Source organism: Lithobates pipiens, unplaced genomic scaffold, assembly GCF_037356315.1.
Source record: "Lithobates pipiens isolate NorthernLeopardFrog02 unplaced genomic scaffold, aLitPip1_a1.2 Scaffold_8, whole genome shotgun sequence".
In the NCBI taxonomy this organism is placed as follows: Eukaryota; Metazoa; Chordata; class Amphibia; order Anura; family Ranidae; genus Lithobates; species Lithobates pipiens.
Window position 1 is genome coordinate 479682887 of NW_027507903.1, and position 22721 is coordinate 479705607.

Below are 22721 nucleotides of genomic sequence, written 5' to 3' on the forward strand. Positions count from 1 at the left end.
ATATTGAAACCCGAAATTTGGAACTTGCATAGATGTCATCAGACTGACTGGAACCATAATGCAGCGTACACACGAGCGGAATGTCCAACAGAAAAAGTCAGACGGGAGCTTTACATCGTATATTCCAATCGTGTGTATGCCCCATTAGACTTTTTACATCGAAAATTCTGACGGACCTAGAAATAGAACATGTTCTAAATACTTCAGACGGAACCAATTCCTATCGGGAAAACCGCTCATCTGTATGCTGTTCCGACGGACCAAAAACGACGCATGCTCTAAAACAAGTACGAGACAGAAGCTATTGGCCACTGGCTATTGAACTTCCTTTTTCTAGGCCCATCATATGTGTTATATGTCACCGCATTCTTGACGGTCGGACTTTGGTGTGATTGTGTGTACACAAGACAGTTTCAGCGGAATTCTGTCGGAACTCCGTCAGAAAAACCTTCAGAGCTTATTCTGATGGGAAAACTGGTTGTGTGTACAGGGCATTGGAGTTTTGTTTTTTTAAGTGACATAATACTAATGAGTTTTGCTCCAATACAAAGGTGTAAAGAGTTCTAAATATATATGTAATTATAATTGGTTAAGTGCATAAGTAAAGGAACTATGTCATTTGAACATGTACCGCTAATTGGTGGAAAATGATTAATAATGCCCATCTTATGTATTTAGCATTCTGTACGAGCCAGAAATAAACTGGACAGTGTATGTAATCAAACTGTGTTGTGTCAAGTTTGTATATGCTGTCCCCTGTGCACAGGTTTTGGCTGCGGTCAACGAGGTGATGCCAGCAATAAGGTAATTATAGATGATAACTGTAAGTAGTGAGGACTAGTGGTTATAGGTAAAAGGTCTTTCCTAACATACACTGGTTGTGAACAGTTCAGTTCTTGACTAATCAATGTAGAGATTCCTTTGATGACAGTCAAAACTGTGTAGGGCCTAACTAGATGTGGATATTAGAGGTAGTGATATTGGGGAAAATTTAGCAAACTAGCTCTCATAACACATACAAAACCCAAAAACATAAAAGGCATTTTACAGAAAGGCAGATAAAATCCCTTCTAAATTCCCTGACATCTTCCTCTAACTGCCTTATCTTAGTTTAAATATTTATTTTTCTAGTTCATATTTCTCCTGATTTATGTACCCAATTTACTTGTGCAGAAAAATCTAATTTTGCTTAGTCACGTCTAAAAAATACAAAATATTAAAAATAATTAAAAACCCTAAATTCAAAAATATCTAAAACTGACGTGTTGGCCTATCAGTGTATGAAGGCCAAGTCTTTAGTTGATTCCTCTGATGTAACTTTGACAGCTAGCCTTCCATAAGTTTCCCACTGCAACACCTAAGAATGTTTACAATGTTCATACATAATATTCTCCTCTTCAGGACCATCACAGTCCACATGACAAGAAACTTCCGGTAGGTGTGCAGTCCTTTTTACAATCATAGCAATTGAGCTTTGATTTTTTTACAGACAGCTGGCAGAATAGGTATTAAAGTTCTTCAGATATTAGAAAGCTTTTGAAAGTACTCTTCTCCATCAATGCTGTTTGTAGCCGATGTCATAAAGGCCAGGAATGAGAGAGGATATTTTTGAAGATGACTTGACTCAGCTTGTTAGTCCAACATTAGATCATTAACAAAAATGCCCATAAAGCGTTGAGTTTTTTTTTTTCTGCTGAAGTAAATTTATAAAAGTAATAAGACCTAGAAGAAAAGAAAAAGTCTTAATACAAGGAGGAATCATTCTCATTTAGTATAATTTGTTATTCAGCCATCATCCAAACTAACCTGTCTACACAATCCTGAATTCAATGAAACATTTATCATGAACAAAAGGCTGTCTTAAAGGGGCCTATCATTTATGGCTTGGATCAGAAACCCTACAGTTGACCAGGAACATGTAAGTACAGACACAAGAGACTTGGAGAGCAAAGAATAGAGGATTTACAATAATGGCAGTACTGGGGTGCTGGTCTTACTCCTGCCATTATTGTAAATCCTTAGTCAAGGAACAAATTGCTAGTGAGAACCAATTGCAACACTCGGGTTCAGGGTAAACAGGATACGGTTGATGAATATGTAGCGCACTACCCGCTAGGCGTATGGCCAGTAAGGCATCGAGTCTCGTTCTCCTTCTCCCCCTCTATCTCAAGGACAGATTGGAAATTATTGAGCAACAGCTGGAAGATCACGGGTTATACAACCCTTCTCCTTTCTTCTATTTCTGTATTTCCGGAGTTTTCGCTTCCTTTTGTTCCTCTCGAAATATGATATACGGGGTATACTACTGCCTTACCCTTGTAGAGACGCCTTTTTTCTTTTTGGCTACCCATAGGGAATAAAATGTTATAAGCTCCTGATGAAGCGTTATGGTGAACGCGAAACATGTAGAGCATTTGAGTATCTCTGAGCTGATTTATCTGTGATATACTGTCTGTATAAACTTATTCTTGTATTGATGGTTATTTGTTCCTTGATGCTCCCACACTGGATGCTTATGGGAATATATGTAGAATATGATGTTCTGAGGCATTGAGATTTTGTTTGTTTTAGAAATAAAAAAAAATTAAATCCCCCCCCTCTCTTTGTTATATCTATATTTATGCCAAAAAAGTCCATCATTGTCAACATTATTTGTTGAGTTTTTTTATCACATGTACTGTAACATACTGAAGCAGAGCATGATCCCCGCCCTTCAGAGACTGGGCTGGAGGGCAGTATTCCAACATAATGACCCCAGATACACCTCCAAGACAACCACTGCCTTGCTTAAGAAGCTGATGGTAAAGGTGATGGACTGGCCAACCTTGTCTCTGGACCTAAACCCTATTGAGCATCTGTGGGGCATCCTCAGACGGAAGGTGGAGGACCACAAGGTCTCTAACATCCGCCAGTTCTGTGATGTCGTCATGGAGGAGTGGAAGAGGACTCCAGTGGCAACCTGTGAAGCTCTTATGAACTCAATGCCCAAGAGGGTTAAGGTAGTGCTGGAGAATAATGGTGGCCACACAAAATATTGACACTTTGGGCCCAATTTGGTCATTTTCACTTAGAGGGTGTACTCACTTTTGTTGCCAGCGGTTTAAACAAAGAATGGCTACGTGTTGAGTTATTTTGAAGGGACAGCAAATTTACACAAGCTGTACACTCACTACTTTACATTGTAGCAAAGTATAATTTCTTCAATTTTGACAAGATATAATAAATAACTGTAAATAATGTGAGGGTGTACTTACTTTTGTGATACTGTAATGGGGGCCGTAGAGACCATCATGCCTATGATTCTGAGGCATTGGGAAGCCCTCAGACATGAGGAAGCTAGGGCCAGATGTACTTTGTCCCGTACTACAAGGATCTTCACCTGAGACAAGGAGATAGTGTTCTCGACTGTGTCGAACTGGGCCCCTAGGTAGACAAAGCGCTGTTTTGGTTCTAGATTACTTTTATGTAAGGTCAGTATACCATATATGCTTAATATCACCTAGGTTTGAGCATTCCCGAAAGCATGTAAAAGGGTATGTAGGGAGACATTTAGTAATTCTGGACAGGGTAAAGTACCCCCGAGATAAGACCTTAAAAGGTTTAAAGTTATTACCCTACAGGAGGAACAGAATAGTGCCAGGTCACAGGGGTTTGTGTGGTGCCAAAGTCCCTTTCCCAGGTGGAGCAGTAGGATGAGGCACATAAGTTAAAATTGTTCAGGATAGAGGAGTATAATTGTGAAATAAGGCACCTTGTACTTTTTCAAAGAATACCAGACGTTCTCTGATTGAACAAGGTGGAGATTGTGATGTCATCATCTTACCTTTCCATCTCATCCAGCCCTGTATCACAGGTGTGTTGATCCTGCCAAAATATTTGTTATTTTACAAGTTTCTGTAACAGGCCAAGGTGTCAAGCAAAGATTACAGTTACAGACTTGGGACAAGTCATATACAGTGCATCCGGAAAGTATTCAAGGTGCTTCACTTGTTATGTTACAGCCTTATTCCAAAAATTCATTATTTTCCTCAAAATTGTATAAACAATACTCCATAATGGCAATGTGAAAGAAATATGAAAAATTTGGAAATTAAAAAGAAAAAACAACCAAAAAAAAAATCACATAAATCACAGTCTTTGCTCAATACTTTGTTGAAGCACCTTTGGCACCAATTATAGCCTCAAGTCTTTTTGAGTATGATGCTACAAGCTTGGCACAGCTTTTTTTGGGCAGTTTCTCCCATTCTTATTTGCAGGACTTCTCAAGCTCAATCAGGTTGGATGGAGAGCATCGGGCCACAGCCATTTTCACATTCACAGAATTATCCCTTACCCACTCCTTTGTTATCTTGGCTGTGTGCTTGGGGTCGTTGTCCTGTTGGAAGATGAACCTTTGACCCAGTCTGAGGTCCAGAGGGCTCTGTAGAAGGTTTTCATTAAGAATGTCTCTGTACACAAAAGGCCTTCGACAGAGTGGACTGGGGGTTTATGTTCCAAACAATGGCTAAGATGGGAATAGGCCCGAAAATAATACAGAGGGTGAGAGTTTTATATAACCAACCCACTGCGCGGGTAAAAGTTAATGGACAGGAGTCCGCTAAACTCGAACTGAAACGGGGGACAAGACAGGGATGTCCCCTGTCGCCCCTCCTGTTCGTGATGTCAATGGAACCCCTCCTCGCATCAATTCGAGATAGTCCGGATATAACGGGGGTAAAAATTGGGAAGGAGGAACATAAGCTATCAGCCTTTGCAGACGACATACTATTTTATATATGCAACCCCAAACGGTCTGTTCCAAATTTAATAAGGATACTAGAAAAATACGGAGAAATGTCCAACTTTAAAATAAATCGATCAAAATCCGAAATATTAAATATAAATACCAATAAGACAGAGGCGCAAACAATTCAACAGAATTGGAGCTTCCCGTGGAGAAAGGAGCTTAAATATTTGGGCATAAAATTGGCTAATTCTGAGAAGAGACTCTACCGGATCAACTACATACCACTATTGAATGAAATCCAGGCGGAGTGTAAGAGATGCAGTAAAAGGTCGATATCATGGTTGGGGCGAATAAACATTGTGAAGATGATAATATTTCCAAAAATCCTATACCGTTTTCAGATGCTACCGATAGCGTTGTCTAATACATATTTCGCTAAACTTAAATCAGTACTAAATACATTTATATGGAAGCATAAAAAACCCAGAATAGCCTTTGCTAGCTTGAGACAATCAAAAGATAGAGGTGGGCTGGCGATCCCAGACATCCAGATGTACTATAAAGCGGTGGCTTTGTCTAGGGTGAGCGAATGGACCAAAAGGGACAATAAAGAAAAAAAGTGGGTAAAACTTGAACACGAAAGCTGTGGAGCACAATTAGGTAAACAAATATGGAACCCCCCACATAAGAGGCAGAAGCTAGGGATAGGAAACAATTTAACACGTAACACTTTTCGAATATGGCATATGGTATACAAGCACGTTAACGGAAAATATAACTCACCTCTTATGGCACTAAAAGATAATAAATATTTTTTGCCAGGTTGCATGGAGATAGGAGGCAACTGGGTAAAGAAGGAAGCACAGCTTAAAGATGTAATGAGGGCAGGTAATATAGCACCTTTTCACGAAATAAAACAAAAAATAGACATAATGGTGATTGACGAGTGGAGGTACTGCCAGCTCTCCCGCTTTATAAAAAAACTACCGCAACCGATCAGGGCGGCTGACGAATTGACCACGTTGGAACAACTATGTATAACTGTCAGGAACTTACCAGCAATAGACAGGCACAGCTGCGTTCACACAGGCATCGACGCGTGTTCCCTGCGCGTTCGCGTACGCGTTCACGTGCGCGTTCGTTTACACGTTAGTATGTATCGTCGTGTGTGCCGTTCGTGCGCGCGCTCGTTCGTGCGGTCGTGAGTGGCGTTCGTGCGCTACTTCCCGCCACTGAACTTTTAAAGGTTCCTCAAGCGCGCTGGTGCGGCGCTGTTTCGTCTCAGCTCCTGTGTGCCTGAATACCTGATTCTGAACCTGATTACCTGCTACCGTTACCGACCCGGCCTGTTTGACTTCTCTGCCTTCTCCGAACCCGACCCGGTTTGCCTGACCTCGCTACCTCTCCTGCCTACGATTCCTTTGCCGACCTCTGCCAGTTTTACCGACACTTCTTGCCTCCTGTTGCCACCTGCCGACTTACCTTGACCCGGACCGTCTGACTCTGCTCCAGTCTTCTGCCTGTTCAGTGATCGGCTTCTGAAGCTACTGTCTGCATTTCTCAGCCTTCCAGCAACCTCCAGTCGCTCAGCCTTTCCAGAGGATCCTCCGCTCTACTACCAGCTCCAGCGGTCCTATCCAGCAGGCACTCCTACCCACTGTGCTCTCGAGACCGCTGTCTCCATTCCAGCGGCTCCTGAACCAGTGTTGTAAGAGAGGTCTCCTCCTACAAGTCGGGCTTCCACACCTGGACCTTAACAGTACGAAACAGCCATGACTGAGCCCGCAGGAGAGACCTCTCCCATGAAGGAGATCTGCACGCATCTGTCGGCCCTTACCCAAGCTGTAAAATCACTGCAGGATGGCTACGCCAGACTTGAAGGACAGGTCCAGAACCTTACTGATACCGGTCACGCGGCTCCTGCTCCTTCTTCCCCACCAGTACAGCCTGCCGCCTCACCATCTGCTGTCATGCTTCCACCTGAACCAAGGGTACCCATCCCAGAGAGGTTCTCTGGGGATCAAACCAAATTTCGGGCCTTTCGGAACGCTTGTCAACTGTATTTCGCCCTACAACCACAGACTTTTTCCCTAGAAATTACTAAAGTAGGGTTTGTAATCTCCCTCCTGCAAGGAGAACCCCAGACCTGGGCCCACCGCTTACTTGAAGGAGATTCAGTCTCGACCTTCTCTTTGCAGTCCTTTTTCGAGGCCATGGTCCAGCTTTACGAGGATCCCCAAAGGACTGCCACGGCTGAGTCTGCCCTGTTTGCGCTCCAGCAGGGCCGCAGACCGGCCGAGGATTACGTTATGGACTTTCGACGCTGGAATGGAATGGAATGATGCAGCTTTGAGACATCAATTTCGCATGGGGTTATCCGAGGGGCTTAAAGATGAACTTGCTCGAGTTGGCATACCAGAAACTCTGGAGGCCCTGATCTCCTTGGCAATCCAGATTGACTGTCGTCTCCGGGAGCGAAGATCAGAGCGCTCCGCTCAGCAAGGCCGCCCAGTTTGGATGACAGCAAAAGCCCCAATGCCTGCTTCCCGTTATGTGCCTCCGACCAGCTCCATTCCGCCTTGTACGACTCCTGACACCTCTGAGCCCATGCAATTGGGACTAATGCGCCCTGCTTTACTCCCGGAGGAACGCGCACGTCGTCGGCAGCAGAATCTCTGTCTCTACTGTGGTGGTTCGGGCCACTATGTCTTCAACTGCCCTGTCAAGACAAGTAAGTGTCTATCTCCTGCTTCTGCCAGTCTCTCTGCATTGTCTGCCAATTCAACCCACCTTGCTGTTCCTCTTCTACTACAGCTCCAAGGAAGGACGGTGACAGTCAACGCTATCATTGACTCCGGGGCGTGCAGCTGCTTTATTGATTCCACCTTTGCTGGCCAACAGGGCATCCCGTTACGAGGCAAGGCTCATGAACTCTCAGTTTTCCTGGCCGATGGGTCCAGCATCAGTTCTGGGAAGGTAACCCAAGAGACTCTTCCCCTGCATGTCACCATCTCCTCTCTGCACAAGGAATTCCTGACCCTGGATGTGATCTCTTCTCCAATGTTCCCGATCATTCTGGGCATACCTTGGCTCCAAGCCCATAACCCCTACATCAATTGGTTTACTAGAGAAGTCACGTTTCCCTCTTCCTATTGTTTGAAGCACTGTCTAACAGATTCCACCAAACCTTCTGCCACCCTTTTATGTGTAGACTCTGACCAAGATCTACTTCGGACTGTACCCAAGCATTACCACGACTTTATTGATGTTTTCAGTAAGAAGGGAGCAGACACTCTACCTCCTCACCGCCCCTATGATTGTCCGATTGAACTACTCCCTGGGGCCGAGATCCCTTTCGGACGCATTTTCCCTCTATCAGAAAAGGAGCAGGGGGCACTTAAGACCTACTTGGACGAGAACCTAGAGAAGGGGTTCATTCGCCCTTCAACTTCCCCAGCAGGAGCTGGAATCTTTTTCGTCACCAAGAAGGATCAGACCCTCCGACCATGTGTGGACTATAGGGAGTTAAACAAGATTACGGTTAAGAACCGCTACCCCTTACCCTTGATACCCGAACTCTTTCAGAGACTGAGGTCCGCTATCATATTCACCAAGCTTGATCTAAGAGGAGCCTATAACCTAGTTCGCATTCAGGCCGGGCACGAATGGAAGACAGCCTTCCGGACCCGATTTGGGCATTACGAATACCTAGTAATGCCCTTCGGGCTCTGCAACGCCCCGGCCACGTTCCAACACCTAATTAATGACGTATTCAGGGATTTCCTTGATGTATTTGTGATCGTCTACCTGGACGACATCTTAATATTTTCCAGCTCCCTCGATCAGCATCGGGAACATGTCCGTAAGGTCCTAAACCGTCTTCGCCAACATCGACTCTACGCAAAGGCTGAGAAATGCGAATTCGAGTTACAGAGCATCCGATTCCTGGGACTAGTGATCTCCCCAACGGGCATCAAGATGGATCCCCAGAAAGTGTCTGCTGTGCTAGACTGGCCAGCGCCTCCGGATAAGAAGGGCGTACAACGCTTCATCGGCTTCGCGAATTTCTATAGAAAATTTATAATAGGCTTTTCAGCTATAATTGCGCCCATCACGCAACTGACCAAACAGAACTCTCGCTTCTGCTGGACTCAGGAGGCCCAGAGTGCCTTTGAAGAACTTAAAGGACTTTTCACATCTGCCCCAATTCTCAGTCACCCGGACCCGTCTCTACCCTTCATCCTCGAAGTAGACGCTTCTGAAGTGGCTATAGGAGCGGTCATTTCCCAACGTCGAGGCAACAAGGACCTAATGCACCCTGTGGGGTTCTTCTCCAGGAAACTTTCTTCCGCAGAGAGAAATTACGACGTGGGCGACCGAGAATTGCTTGCTATTAAAGCTGCCTTGGAGGAATGGAGATATCTGTTGGAGGGCGCTGCTCACCCGGTACTAATATATACAGACCACAAGAACTTAGAGTACCTAAGGTCTGCCAAGCGACTAAGACCCCGACAAGCCCGCTGGGCCTTGTTCTTCTCACGTTTCTCCTTTCATATCACGTACCAGCCCGGATCGAAGAATGTGAAACCAGATGCGCTGTCACGAATGTATGACAACCCCAAAGACTCATCTGTCCCTGATACAATCCTGCCTGCCGGAAATTTTTTACTTTTACAGTCAGACCTACTTTCCCTGATCAAGGAAGCATCCTCTGACTCCTCAAAACCCCCCGGAATCACCCTAGTGTCCAGAGACGGCCTGTTCTGGAGGGGAAGTCAAGTTTTCGTCCCCAAAGATGTCCGAGTCAAAGTGTTGTCCCTTCTTCATGACCACCCGCTGGCAGGCCACTTTGGGGTCCGCAAGACCCTTGAGCTCGTACGACGCACGTTCTGGTGGCCCAATCTGAAGGACTTTTGCGAAAAGTACGTCAGCTCCTGTCCCGTTTGCATTCAGAACAAGACACCAAGGAATCAGGCTTGGGGACTGCTAAAACCCTTACCCGTGCCCGACAGACCCTGGAAAATGATTAGCATGGACTTCATTGTCGAGCTCCCATGTTCTGAGGGGTGCTCGACTATCTTTGTGGTGGTAGACCGGCTATCCAAAATGGCCCATTTCTTACCCCTAAAAGGGACCCCATCTGCCGTGGAGACTGCCCACGTATTCATTAAGGAGATTGTGAGGTTACACGGAATTCCAGCAAATATAGTCTCCGACAGAGGAGTGCAGTTCACCTCACGTTTCTGGAGGGCCCTGTGTGAAATCCTGAAAATTGAGCTGGCCCTGTCCTCGGCCTATCATCCCCAAACTAATGGGCAGACAGAAAGGACCAACCAGACTCTTGAGCAGTATATTAGGTGCTTCACATCATTCGTGCAGAATGATTGGGTGCCCCTGCTGCCTTTGGCAGAATTTGCCTATAACAATGCCTGTCATTCGGCCACCGGTCAATCCCCTTTTTTCGCCAATTATGGCTTTCACTTAACCTTTTTGCCTGACTTTCTTTCAGAAACCTCAGTTCCAGCGGTCCAGGAGACAGTGGACTTCCTCAGCCACAATAACCGGGTGTTGCAGGAGGCAGTGGCCAAGGCCCAGGCAGACGGTAAGAGAGCCTTTGACCGGAAAAGAAGAGGGGAACTGACCCTACAACCGGGCGACCAGGTATGGCTTTCTACCAGTAACATTAAAATGGCTTGTCCTTCCAGGAAGCTTGCACCTAAATTTATGGGACCTTTCCCGGTGAAGAGGAAAATTAATGAAGTCTCCTATGAGTTAACCCTGCCCGAGTCACTTAGAATTCAACCTGTGTTTCACGTGTCACTGCTGAAGCCTGCCGTCCCTGATCCTTTTCCTGATAGAGGAACTAGACCTCCAGAGCCCATCCTAGTGGATGGAAATGAGGAATACGAGGTGGAGGCCATCCTCGACTGCAGAAGAAGACAGGGACGTATTCAGTTTTTGATCAAATGGAAGGGGTTTGGGCCGGAGAACAATTCCTGGGAGCCGGACAGCAATATCCATGCCAAGCGATTAATTCGTGCATACCTGTCTGCCCATCCAGAAAAGAGGAACCTGTTGGGCATCCGGAGGCTGCCCCTTGGGAGGGGGCAATGTCAGGAACTTACCATCAATAGACAGGCACAGCTGCGTTCACACAGGCGTCGACGCGTGTTCCCTGCGCGTTCGCGTACGCGTTCGCGTGCGCGTTCGTTTACACGTTAGTATGTATCGTCGTGTGTGCCGTTCGTGCGCGCGCTCGTCCGCGCGGTCGTGAGTGGCGTTCGTGCGCTACTTTCCGCCACTGAACGTTTAAAGGTTCCTCAAGCGCGCTGGTGCGGCGCTGTTTCGTCTCAGCTCCTGTGTGCCTGAATACCTGATTCTGAACCTGATTACCTGCTACCGTTACCGACCCGGCCTGTTTGACTTCTCTGCCTTCTCCGAACCCGACCCGGCTTGCCTGACCTCGCTACCTCTCCTGCCTACAATTCCGTTGCCGACCTCTGCCAGTTTTACCGACACTTCTTGCCTCCTGTTGCCACCTGCCGACTTACCTTGACCCGGACCGTCTGACTCTGCTCCAGTCTTCTGCCTGTTCAGTGATCGGCTTCTGAAGCTACTGTCTGCATTTCTCAGCCTTCCAGCAACCTCCAGTCGCTCAGCCTTTCCAGAGGATCCTCCGCTCTACTACCAGCTCCAGCAGGCCTATCCAGCAGGCACTCCTACCCACTGTGCTCTCGAGACCGCTGTCTCCATTCCAGCGGCTCCTGAACCAGCGTTGTAAGAGAGGTCTCCTCCTACAAGTCGGGCTTCCACACCTGGACCTTAACAATAACAAAGAATTCCAAGGGGATAGTTTCTAGGTGGTACAAGTTGCTGCTGTCAGCGGGAGAGTCGGGAATACCTCCATTCGTTAAAAAATGGGAAAGGGAATTAGGCTCACAAAAGGACAAGGTAATGATAGGCAAAATATTTAAATTGGCCCATAGCTCAGCCATCGACGCTAAAACTGCAGAGATGAGTTATAAATGTTTGTCGAGGTGGTATTACACCCCAGATAGAAAGAGTAAATTTCAATCAGACACATCAGGGGAATGCTGGCGCGGATGTGGGGGAACAGGTACTATGGCTCACATATGGTGGGGGTGCCCGAAGATTAAGAGCTATTGAAACCAGATCCTATCGCATATTAAAACCATAACCAGTTCGGGGGTAATCGCAGACCCCTGGGTAGTCCTGTTTCATGCTACAGAGGGTAGCGTAAAACAGTACAAGACGTCCTTGATTCCACATTTATTAAATGCGGGGAAAAAACGAATCCCAAAAAAATGGTAAGAGCCGGAGGCGCCTATGATATGGGAGTGGGTGGACGCCATAGAAGGGATATATAAGATGGAATGCTTGGAGGACAGCTCGGTGGGTAGGAGTAATAAACACACGCTGGAGAAATGGAAAAGCTGGCAAGAATTTAAAAGGAGATGGAGTACCTCAGAAGGATTAAGGGTACAGATTTAAACGGGTATAGATATGTTTAATGGTTAAGTTTAAAACGATCTACTAGGTAGGATAGGGGAGGTGGGGGGGCAACAGTTAGTGGAAGGTGGGGGGGATTTGTGGGTAAGGGAGATGTTGACTAGATAAATGCGGGAATGTATTAAGCCACGTGAGCTGTTTGGATCTAGCATATCATATATATATATATATATGTATAAAAAAAAAAAAAAAAAAAAAAACTGCCACCATGATGTAAAGCGATGAGAGGTAACCTGAGCAATCAGCGGATGTGAGGACTTGGTCTTCCTCGAAGATCACTGGTTTTACTGAGTTGGCAGAAAAAAAAAAAAAGAATGTCTCTGTACACTGCTGCATTCATCTTTCCCTCGATTCTGACTAGTCTCCCAGTTCCTGCCGCTGAAAAACATCCCCACAGCATGATGACTGGATATAAACTATGGGGACAGGATACTTGCAAAGGGGGAGAGAGGGTGATAGGTAAGGCAACTCTCAGGATGAGGGGGGGGGGTAAGGTCCAGGGGTGGGTGAAAGGGAGGGGGAGGATAAAGGGGAGTATAGGAAGAAAGAGGAGTAGGGAGGTGAGGCAGAGTGAAGTAGAGTAGCACAGTGTAGAGTAGAGCCCCCGAACAGGGAGAAAAGCAGACCCAATGGATGAATCAGACTGTGCAACCTCACTTATATCCTCGTCCGTATATATAAAGTATTGCCAAGGTCTCCAGGTCTCCCGAAAGGCCTCATCTCTGTTGTGAAAGGTAGCGATGAGATCTTCCATATCTCTCAAGTCATTCACTTTAGAAAACCAAAGGGATTTTGACAGGGGATTCTCCGATCTCCAGCAGAGGGGAATGCAAGCCTTGGCAGCATTTAACAGCTGGATGGTGAGGGATGCTTTGTATTTTTTGATGGGTCGCTCTGTAAGGCGAAGTAGATGGGCCGCGGGGTTCCCCTCCAGAAAAACGTTGGTCAGATACTTGATTGTGTGGGCCACCTTGAGTCAAAAGGGTCTGAGTTTGGAACAGTCCTAGAAAATGTGTAGCATCGTACCCATAGACTTGGGACTTGCAGAGAGATATGGTGCAGAGTAGTGGGTACCCTATACCAACAGGTCATGATTTTGTAACAAGTCTCTTGGACTTTCGTGGCTATGGAGGACTTCTGGGCAAAGTGGAGAATCTTCTCCCTCTGAGAACCAGTAAAGCGGATGCCGAGATCCATCTCCCACTTGGCGAGGAACGGGGGATGTATCCTTCCATGGGTTGAATCAGGGAGGAGTATATTAGCGAAAGACTGTGGGGAACCGGCTCCCCACTGTGACAGATGCGTTCTATGTCAGTAAGCTGATGGGAAATGCCCGGCGACCGCAGGCATCTGTGAAGAAAGTTTTGCAGCTGCAGGCTGCTCCAAAAGTCCAGAGGGGGGTTTGTAACAGACACCCTAGCTGCAGAGGAGAGTTGACCGTCGGGCCCCAAAAAGTTACACAGGCGAGACCGATTGGCTGTGGCCAGCCACTTGAAATGGGCATTCTGGAGACCAGGTGTGAATTCTGGATTTCCCAGAACTGGTACAATCGGAGAGTGAAGCGGGAGAGACTGAGGAGTGCCTGAAGGTATCTCTGACTATCAATAATGTGCTGCCTAATGTAGGGTGTTCAACAAAGTCCCTCGGCAAAGCTGCATTGATCCAGGGCCAGCTTTTTTCCGTGTCTCTGGAATCCTCAATTTCCATGGCCACCCAGTGCTTTGCCTCTGCATGGCAATGCCAGTCCACTAACCTGTTGAGGTGAGCCGCTCTATTATAAGATTTCAGATCCAGGAGGCTAACCCTGCCCCTATGTTTTGCGAGATGGAGAAGTTGAAGCCTGATGTGTGGCTTACGGTAAGACCAGACAAAGTCGCGGAACATAGATTCAATCCTTTTGAAAAATACGGGGGGGGGGGAGCGAATTGGAAGTGCCTGCAACAGATATAAAACCCTCAGAAACAGGGTCATCTTGAGGGCATTGCAATGACCAAACCATGTTAATGTGAGAGAGAGTGCCACTGGAGGAGGTCTGCCACCTTGTGGGACCCTGAAGGTTTTTGGTAACCAGTTCTGCATAAAAGGGGCTCCAAGGAAAAGTATAAAGAACAAAGGAGACAGGGGGCAGCCCTGCCGTGTGCTGTTGCGGATGTTGAAGAAGTTGGACCTTGTCTCATTGACTTTGACCGCTGCAGTGGGTTGGGAGTAAAGGGAAGTATCCAACTCAGCATAGAGGACTGGAGGCCAATGTGTTCTAAAGTTGCCCAAATGAAGGTCCAATCCACTCGGTCAAAGGCCTTCTCAGCGTCTGTAGACAGCAGGAGAAGGGCACGCTTAGATTTCCTAGCCGCGTGGATCAAGTTCACCACTCAGATGGTGTTGTCTTGTGGTTCCTGTTGTGGCACAAAGCCCACCTGATCTCTGTGGATGAGACTTGGTATATGTGAGAGCAGTCTGTTGGCCAATATTTTGGCAAACAGTTTCAAGACTGTGTTCAGGAGTGCTATCGGGCGATAGTTCGCGCATTGCATTGGGTCTTTCCCATCCTTTGGGATAAGGGAAATATAGGCTCCCAGAGTGTCTACTGGTAAAGATTTACCTTCTGTGATGGAGTTGAGGGCAGAGACCAGGGGCCGGGAAATCTCAAAGAAGGCCTTATAGTATGTCGGTGTAAGGCCATCAGGGCCGGGGGCCTTCTTTGGTTTGGAATTGGCCAGGGCCACTCCCAGCTCTGCTGCCATGATGGGATCTTCCTGAACAGCAATAGGAATTGATGGCATACCAGACGTGGCTAGATACTACCAAGTGGTGAAACCACCCGTAGTGGAGGGTTCATCAGTGGAGGGTCTGTCCAGGTTGTTAAAGCCCTTCGTAGAAGGACCTAAACTCCGTCGCCATGTCAGATGACGTGGTCAGCTTCCGACCAGGATATGAGAGATGTATGTTGTTGTACGTGGGCCTCTCAGTGCTCTCATCAGCAGTGCACCATGATTGTTTGAGAATTCGTACATGGTATGGTGCACCCATGCCATTTTTGTTTTGTCTTGTGGAATAACAGCGAGCAAAGTTCTACACGTGCTTTAAGAAGGTCCTGAAATGTTGAGTGCATGAGACTAGCCTTGTGCATGCACTCCAGGCTACGGATCAAAGCTAGAAGTTCTTCCGGGCGATGAGTCCTTTCCCACTTAAGGCAGGTTCCTATCCTGATCAGAGTCCCCCTGACAACCGATAGATAGTCTAAACGCGAGTACGTGTGGTGAACCTGTTAAAGAAAAGTATAGTCTCGGTCCTGTGGATTAAGCAGCCGCCAGGGGTCCACCAGACGTAGAGTGTGTAGATCTGCCTTCATGCACTTAAGATACGAATAGGAGAGATAGGAGGTGCCACAAGAGACGTCAAGGGACGGAATTGTGGATGGTCCACATTAGGGAAGTATACGTTGGCGAAGGTGACCTGCACATCAAACACCGTCCCCTTCAGAAGAAGAAAACGGCCCTGTGCATCCGCTCGTAGAGCCTCGAACATCCATGGCACTGATTTAGCCAAGAGGACGCTGACCCCTTAGATTTGGAGATCGGAGAGACACTGTGGTATGCTTTTGGGAAGGCCCCATGAGTCAGTTTAAGAATACTATCACCCCGAAAGTGCGTTTGCTGCAAAAAAGCTACTTGAGTTTTGCCTTTGCACAAATCAGCTAGGAGCTGAGAGCGCTTTTCTGTTACATTAAGGCCATGTACGTTAAGGGAGGTGACCTTGAGGAGACCCATACTTCCACCTGGTGCAGGGTTGGCATTTGTGGGATTCACAAGAGGTCCCCCAGCGGAGAGTCCTCCCCCCCCCCTGGACGGGGGTCAGTAGTCAAGGTGATAGAAAAAGTAGAGAGAGAGAGCAAGGGAGGGAGGAAAGAAGAGGGAGGGTGGGAAGGGAGGGGGGAAATAATCGTTTAATAACATAGGTATGTTGTGGTCCCCCTAAGCACTAAGTTACCCGCACAAGGGTCTGCCCTAATGGGGGGTTCTTGGAGCGGTAGAGCCTGCTCAAGTCGAGCAGCAATAAATCAACAAAGAAAGCAAACAATATAACTGGAGATGCATGGGAGCGAACATTGGGAACCATATTATAAGCAATGTAAGAGCCAACAAAGCAATATAACAACATTGCAAACAGTAAACAGTGATCGGAGCTGAAGGGCTGTGTACCAGCAACTGGGACCGTACAGTAAAGATGCGCTGGGTGGGGTGAGTGAATCAGAGGAGCTCTGAGTGGGTGACAGATGTGAAAGAATAGAACGCATATAGGGATACCACACCGTATCCCAGAGCACAAGAACTGAGAATCCACAAGTATACCTGTAATAAAGCTGCATTAAAAAAATACCAAATTACACAGTAGGGGAGACAGAGGAACAGAGTGTTAGCAGCTTTGACATCACCTACATTTACTATAACCTATGGAGAGCCGGTGGGCAGGCCCCAGTAAGCGCTCCCCAATCAGAGAGCAGCAGCAGCATAGGCATGCTGGGGCAGAAAAGGGGGGGGGGGGATCCAGCGGCTGTGGAAATCACAAAGGGGACAGAGTCCACTAGGGGCCATGTCAGGGGGGCCAGTGTAACCATGGCCAGTGATAGTTGGGAGGGGCCCAGACAATTGGGACTTGGTGCCCACCCGTAGGTCTCCAACATTCGCACCCCTCTCCCCTACCGCCCACCCAAGGGCAGACGAGCAGGAGAGAGAGGAGCACCAAACAGTGCTGCACAGTGCCACCCATGGCCTAATGCCATAGTCAGTTAAATAACAGACAAACAAATCCCTCCTAATGTAGTAAAGGAATCCCCCCATGTACAATAGTCTGAGTGATGTATTATGCACTGGGTTTGTCAGGAGTCGAAGGAAGTGCCTATCAAGGCAGCCCCAAAGGGTCAAAGTAGTCGGGATCCAGGTACTTCAGAAGCCCAGAAAACTGGTGGAACAGCCCAGGGAAGGTCCACAGGAACAGCTGCCGTAATGTCTTACCGGTCACCAGGGTAGATGGGTGAGTCAAGCCAGAGGAGATCGGATGTGATCGGGCAGACTCGCGACTAGGGTGTGTGAGAGCGGGATCATCGGACCCATTGCAGCCTGGGCAAAGGTGGGCCAAGTGCCTCCAGGGATAGTAGGTAGTCAAACCAATTGGGGACACTCACAGCAGGCTTATTGATGAAGCTGAACAGGTCTTGGAGTTGGTCTGCTGAGCGGAGATGGATCTCGGTCCCCTGCTTCCGCACAATCAGGTGGAAAGGGTGAACCCAGCGGTATATGGCTTCGGCTTCACTTATCACCTCGAGGAGGCATCACAAAAGCCCTTGCATGGCTCTTGTTTGCCTGGAGATGTCAGGCTAGATCCGGATAAGGGCTCCATCAAAGTCAATCGGGCTTTTCGCCCAGGCCAGGCGAAGGATCTCCTCCTTTATTGTGAAGAAGTGCACACTGCAAAGGACATACTGTGGAAGGTCCATGGTGGCATGGCCCTGAGATGGCAGGGATAAGGGCCCCGTTATACGGTGGACCCTATCCAGCTCTAACTCCAAGGTCAGTGGCTTACCCAGGATCTGGTTCAGGATGGCCACCACAGTGGCGTGGAGATTTGGCCCCATGGTGGCTTCCGGGATGCCGCGCAGGTTGTTCCACCTGCTCCTATTTTCCCCATCATCCAGCCACAATTGGCTCTCAACAAGATGGCAGCAGAAGGCCCATTGCTCCGTCTCCAAGGAGGTTATGGGTGCATCAGTAGTGGAGGTGGAGGATTCCAGAACTGTAATCTTCTCCTCTACCGTATCCACCTGCTGGTGTAGATCGTGCAGATCCCTCGAGAGAGCGTTCACAATAGAGGCTGCCATTTTTTGCAGGTCCTGTTTAGAGGGCAGGCCCACCACTATGTCCCTCTGCAGTGTCACCTGTCCCCCTGGCATGATCAGAGCCAGGCTGTGGGTCTGAGTGCGGGATAGCCGGGGACAAGGCTGGATTTGACACTTTTCCTGCAGGCCGTAGTGGAGGAACGCTGTCAAGTGCAACAGGCTGTGGCGGCCAGCAGGTATGTAGGTGCAGGTTGTCTAGTAAGTGGGGAATCAGACACAGGGTGGTCAGGGATCCCGGAGTGAATGCTGGCACTGCGGCCGGGGTGGAGAAAGATGGCCGCTGCTCCTGGGACTAGGCCGGAGCCACGGCCTGTCCCCCAGGTGGCTGCAGCTGCTAAAAAACGCCTTGATTCCGGTCTGAGGAAGCGCACTGGCCTTCTGGAGAGCCCTGAGTGTTGCAGAGGGGGCAGGATGGGTCCGCTGGAGAAGGGATTCCAAGGGTATTCAGCAGGATGGCAGGAGCTCTCCACAAACACGTCCTGTGCCAACTACCCTCAAGCCACGTCCCCCAGTCCAGTAATTCTGCAGAAAGATCCGTTTGCAATTCAAAGGTTTTAAGTTAAAGTAATTTTTTTTCCAACAGGAAGTTATTTTGCCAGAGATGCATCCTGCTCTCACTTATACTCCTTACCAACCTCCTCTGGCTGCTAATGATGATTGTGGCTTGCGTATTGGTGGGTGACTTTGTTATGGGGAATTCCATGATGAAACAATGAGAGCAGAGATGTCCTACAAGTTGGATGTACTAATTAAAAAAATAACCAGCTTAAATTTCATGTAAACCTGATCAACAACTGCATACTACCTAGTTTTCTCTGTGTAATGTCTATCATAAGCAGTTTTTTTTTTTTTTTTAAATGCTGTTTTTACTATGCCAGCATTGCTGATCTCCTCTAGCTATTTTCAGCCACTTTCTGCCTTCATTGCATTCTCTCCAGCATCAGCTGCAGATCTTTGCTCTGGATCAGTTTCCCTAAAAATTACAATGGTAGGCCATACCATACCTGGCCAATGTATGCAGCCATGGTGGCTTGCAGTCTCCACAGTGGGGGCATATGACACTGACAACATAGAAACACAATTAAAGCGGGAGTCCACCGGGACTCCGCGTTTTTTTTTTTTTTTTTTAAAAGCCAGCAGCTACAAATACTGCAGCTGCTGACTTTTAAATAGTGACACTTACCTGTCCAGCGCGCCCGCGATGTCGGCACCCGAAGCCGATCGCTCGCTCGGCTGCCGGGTCCCGCCGCCATCTTGGGTATGGGAATCAGGAAATGGAGCCTTTCGGCTTCATTTCCCGGTTCCCTACTGCGCATGCGCGAGCCGCGCGGCGCAATCCGGACGGTCCCCGCTGCCTCTGGGAGCTGTGTGTTTCCCAGCAGGCAGCGGGGCACTTGCTGAAGGGGGCGGGCGCTTGCGGAACGGGGGCGTAACCTACGCCCGTTCCGCAGAGAGCTAGCCCGGAAGTGGGTGCAGTTACCTGGATTATCCAGGTAACTGCACCCCCCTCCCCCCTGAAAGGTGCCGATTGTGGCGCCGGAGGGGGGGGGGATTCCGATGAGCGGAGGTCCATTTTAGGGTGGACCTCCGCTTTAAGAGACGGTTGTATCCTACAAAGAAGTTCCTGATGAAGGACTTTCATGACAGGACCACCATAGATTATGTTATTGAAAGCTGCAGATTTTAACATGGCATGTGTATACCACAAATGACGACCCAAAATACATTATGCTACTCCTCGTAAGTATGGTGATACCACATGTTTGAGACTTTTTCACAGCCTGGCCACATAGAGAGGCCCAACATGCAGGGAGCACCATCAGGTGTTCTAGGAGCATAACTGACACATCTAACTTGTTGACTATCTATTACACTTTTGAAGGCCCTGGAGTACCAGGACAATGGAAATGCCCACAAAATGACCCCATTTTGGAAAGCTAACACCCCAACGTATAATCTATGAGGCATAATGAGTCTTTTGAATGGTTCATTTTTTTCCAGATGTTTTTGGAAAAATGTGGGAAAAAAATGAAAACGCATTTTTTTTTTTACACAAAGTTGTCCATTTATAAGATATTTCCAACACATAGCATGTATATAGCAAAAATGACACCCCAAAATACATTCTGCTACTCTTCCTGAGTATGGCGATACCACATATGTGAGACTTTTACACAGCCTGGCCACATACAAGGAACACTGTCAGGTGTTCTAGGGACACATAGCATGCACATACCAAGAATTACACCCCAAAAAACATTCTGCTGAGCAAAGGGTAAACAAAACATTACCTGTGGTTTTAGCAGCACAGTTGTCCACAGGAGGCTAGCACTGGCCCAGGCAGCAGGCAGGGACTTGGTCAGCATAAGCAAATGCAATTGTCCAGGCAACAGGCAGGAACACTGTCCATATACAGTCCAGGGTCAGTGCAGGCAGAGATTGTCAGCAGTGCCAAAAACCCTCCGCTTTATGGCCATTCGCTTTGTCTGGTATGGAAATCATCCTAGACTAAAGCATAAACTCCTAAGCTGTTCAAAAGCTAATGGCGGGGTAAGCTTACCAGACTTTGAGCTCTATCATAACTCTGCAGTAGTTTCCCGCATCCTAGAATGGTTCCCCCGTCCACTGACTAAAGCCTCCACTTCGGTGGAACAAGACATGTCTTCAGTCGACCTTCGTGCCTAACTAAGAGATGAAAGCTATTGGCTACTGGCCCGTTTATAGTCCCAACGTACGTGTTTGACATCACCTCGTTCAGAACGATCAGATTTTCCGACAACTTTGTGCGACCGTGTGTATGCAACACAATTTTCGGACAAAATCCGTCTGAAAAAATCAAACGGATTTTGTGGTCGGAATGTCCGACTGTGTGTATGGGGCATCAGAGTGGGTAAGTAAGAACAGCGATATTATGCTTATGGAGGAGATGCAAGCCAAAGCCCTGGATAAGTGAGACAAATTCTCTACTACCTGGAGTATCTGGAGGCATTACTCCGCATGAGAGAAATTAGAGCATAGAATCTCTTCGTTAGGAACTCTTCGTGAGCCACCTGTGGTAGTACGGAATCTCCAATCCTGGGACCGGGTTTTGGGACCAGCCAGCAGTCTGGCTGGATGATTGCACAGATGGGTCTTGGGATTAAAACAAAGCCAACACCATGGTTCTGGGCTCCACCCTCCCGAGGAGTCCAGGCGAGTAAGGGAGAAGAAGTGTGCATTTCTGCACAGGTCGGTCTGTCAGAGCAGACAGAGGGTCCAAGCTTGTGGGCTGAAAAAGAAGCTAGTAAAGAGTGCTGAGGTACTGGGTGTACAGGAACTCTGTTAAAGAGCCAAGAGGGCTGCAGCAGAAGTCTGAGCAGCAGTGCTGCTAAAGAGAGCCAGGTGGCTTGGTATTTTTGGTTCTACGTACATTATTGCTGTGGAAAGCTGAAACCCCTGTGTGGGCAACTATTTTGTTATCGGACTTTTCTTTCTTTCATAAAAGTGGGCCTACAAGCCCTTAAAACGGCATATCTGGCGTGGACTCCGCTCACTGGTAAGCTCTACCTTTAAGCTAAAATAACCCCCAAATATTACAAGTGGTGTTCGAATGCGGGCATTAGATGGTGGAATCCGGGTCCTTGCTCCACAGTAAGTTCAAGTCAGGAACTATTGGCTGTGTGTGAAAGTGCAGCCAGGCAAAAGGCATTCCGTGTTGCAGGTGGTGTACCTGTGAATGAAAAGTCAAATTTATTTTTTTTCTCTTGCTATGAACTGTGTTTGTGTGCATGAGACAGCACAATCAGTGTGTGCAATGTGCAGGTGAGGAAAGCTTGCATGAAGAGAAAAGCAACTTGCTTTAAAAGAGACAGAGCTCTGTGGTTGGAGGGGTTGTTACCGCCCGAACGAGCCCCATACATACCTGATCAGAGTGTATCAAGGAGAAAAATGGCTGGGGTTGTCCCTAGCAACACTGGTGCAATGAGTGCACAGGTGACTGCTGTTATGGAGAGTCCACCAGCATTTGAATCTGCAGTGGATTGGTGCAAGCGGCATTTAGCAGCACTGAACCAAGCTACAGAGGAAAGGAAGCCAACCCTCAGTGCAAGGGGAAAGCCGCTGGATGTCCATAACTGGAAAAGGGTTGTTGTTGCCCCTGGCAAAGCTAATGCAGTTAAAACAGCTATTGTGAAAGATGTGAATGTGTCACAACATGAGACGGGATCCAGCAGAGAGAAGCCCATGCTATATGCAAGGAGCGAGGCTGATCAAATACTGAGGATGAGAGTGGTTGCCCATAGCAACGCAGAGGAAGCCAGTCGGGCTGTCTCTGTACCATGGGCTAATAAGTATAATAAGGATCGTGGAAAGTGGGGTTAAGGAGGAGCCAATTTATCATGTTGGAGAGAGCCAGCAAAGTTCTGCTGGGAGAGTGCGGTCTCCCATGGCAACCGGAGTGAAATTTATGCCTGGAAGGAGCTGCAGTAGAGGTTTGGTTCAGCGTCCCCACAAAGAGGCCTGTGCATTCCGGCCAGCTGGGAATCACCAGGAGAGAATCGCTTTGGAAAAAAATCGTCCAGCACCATGCTTGGA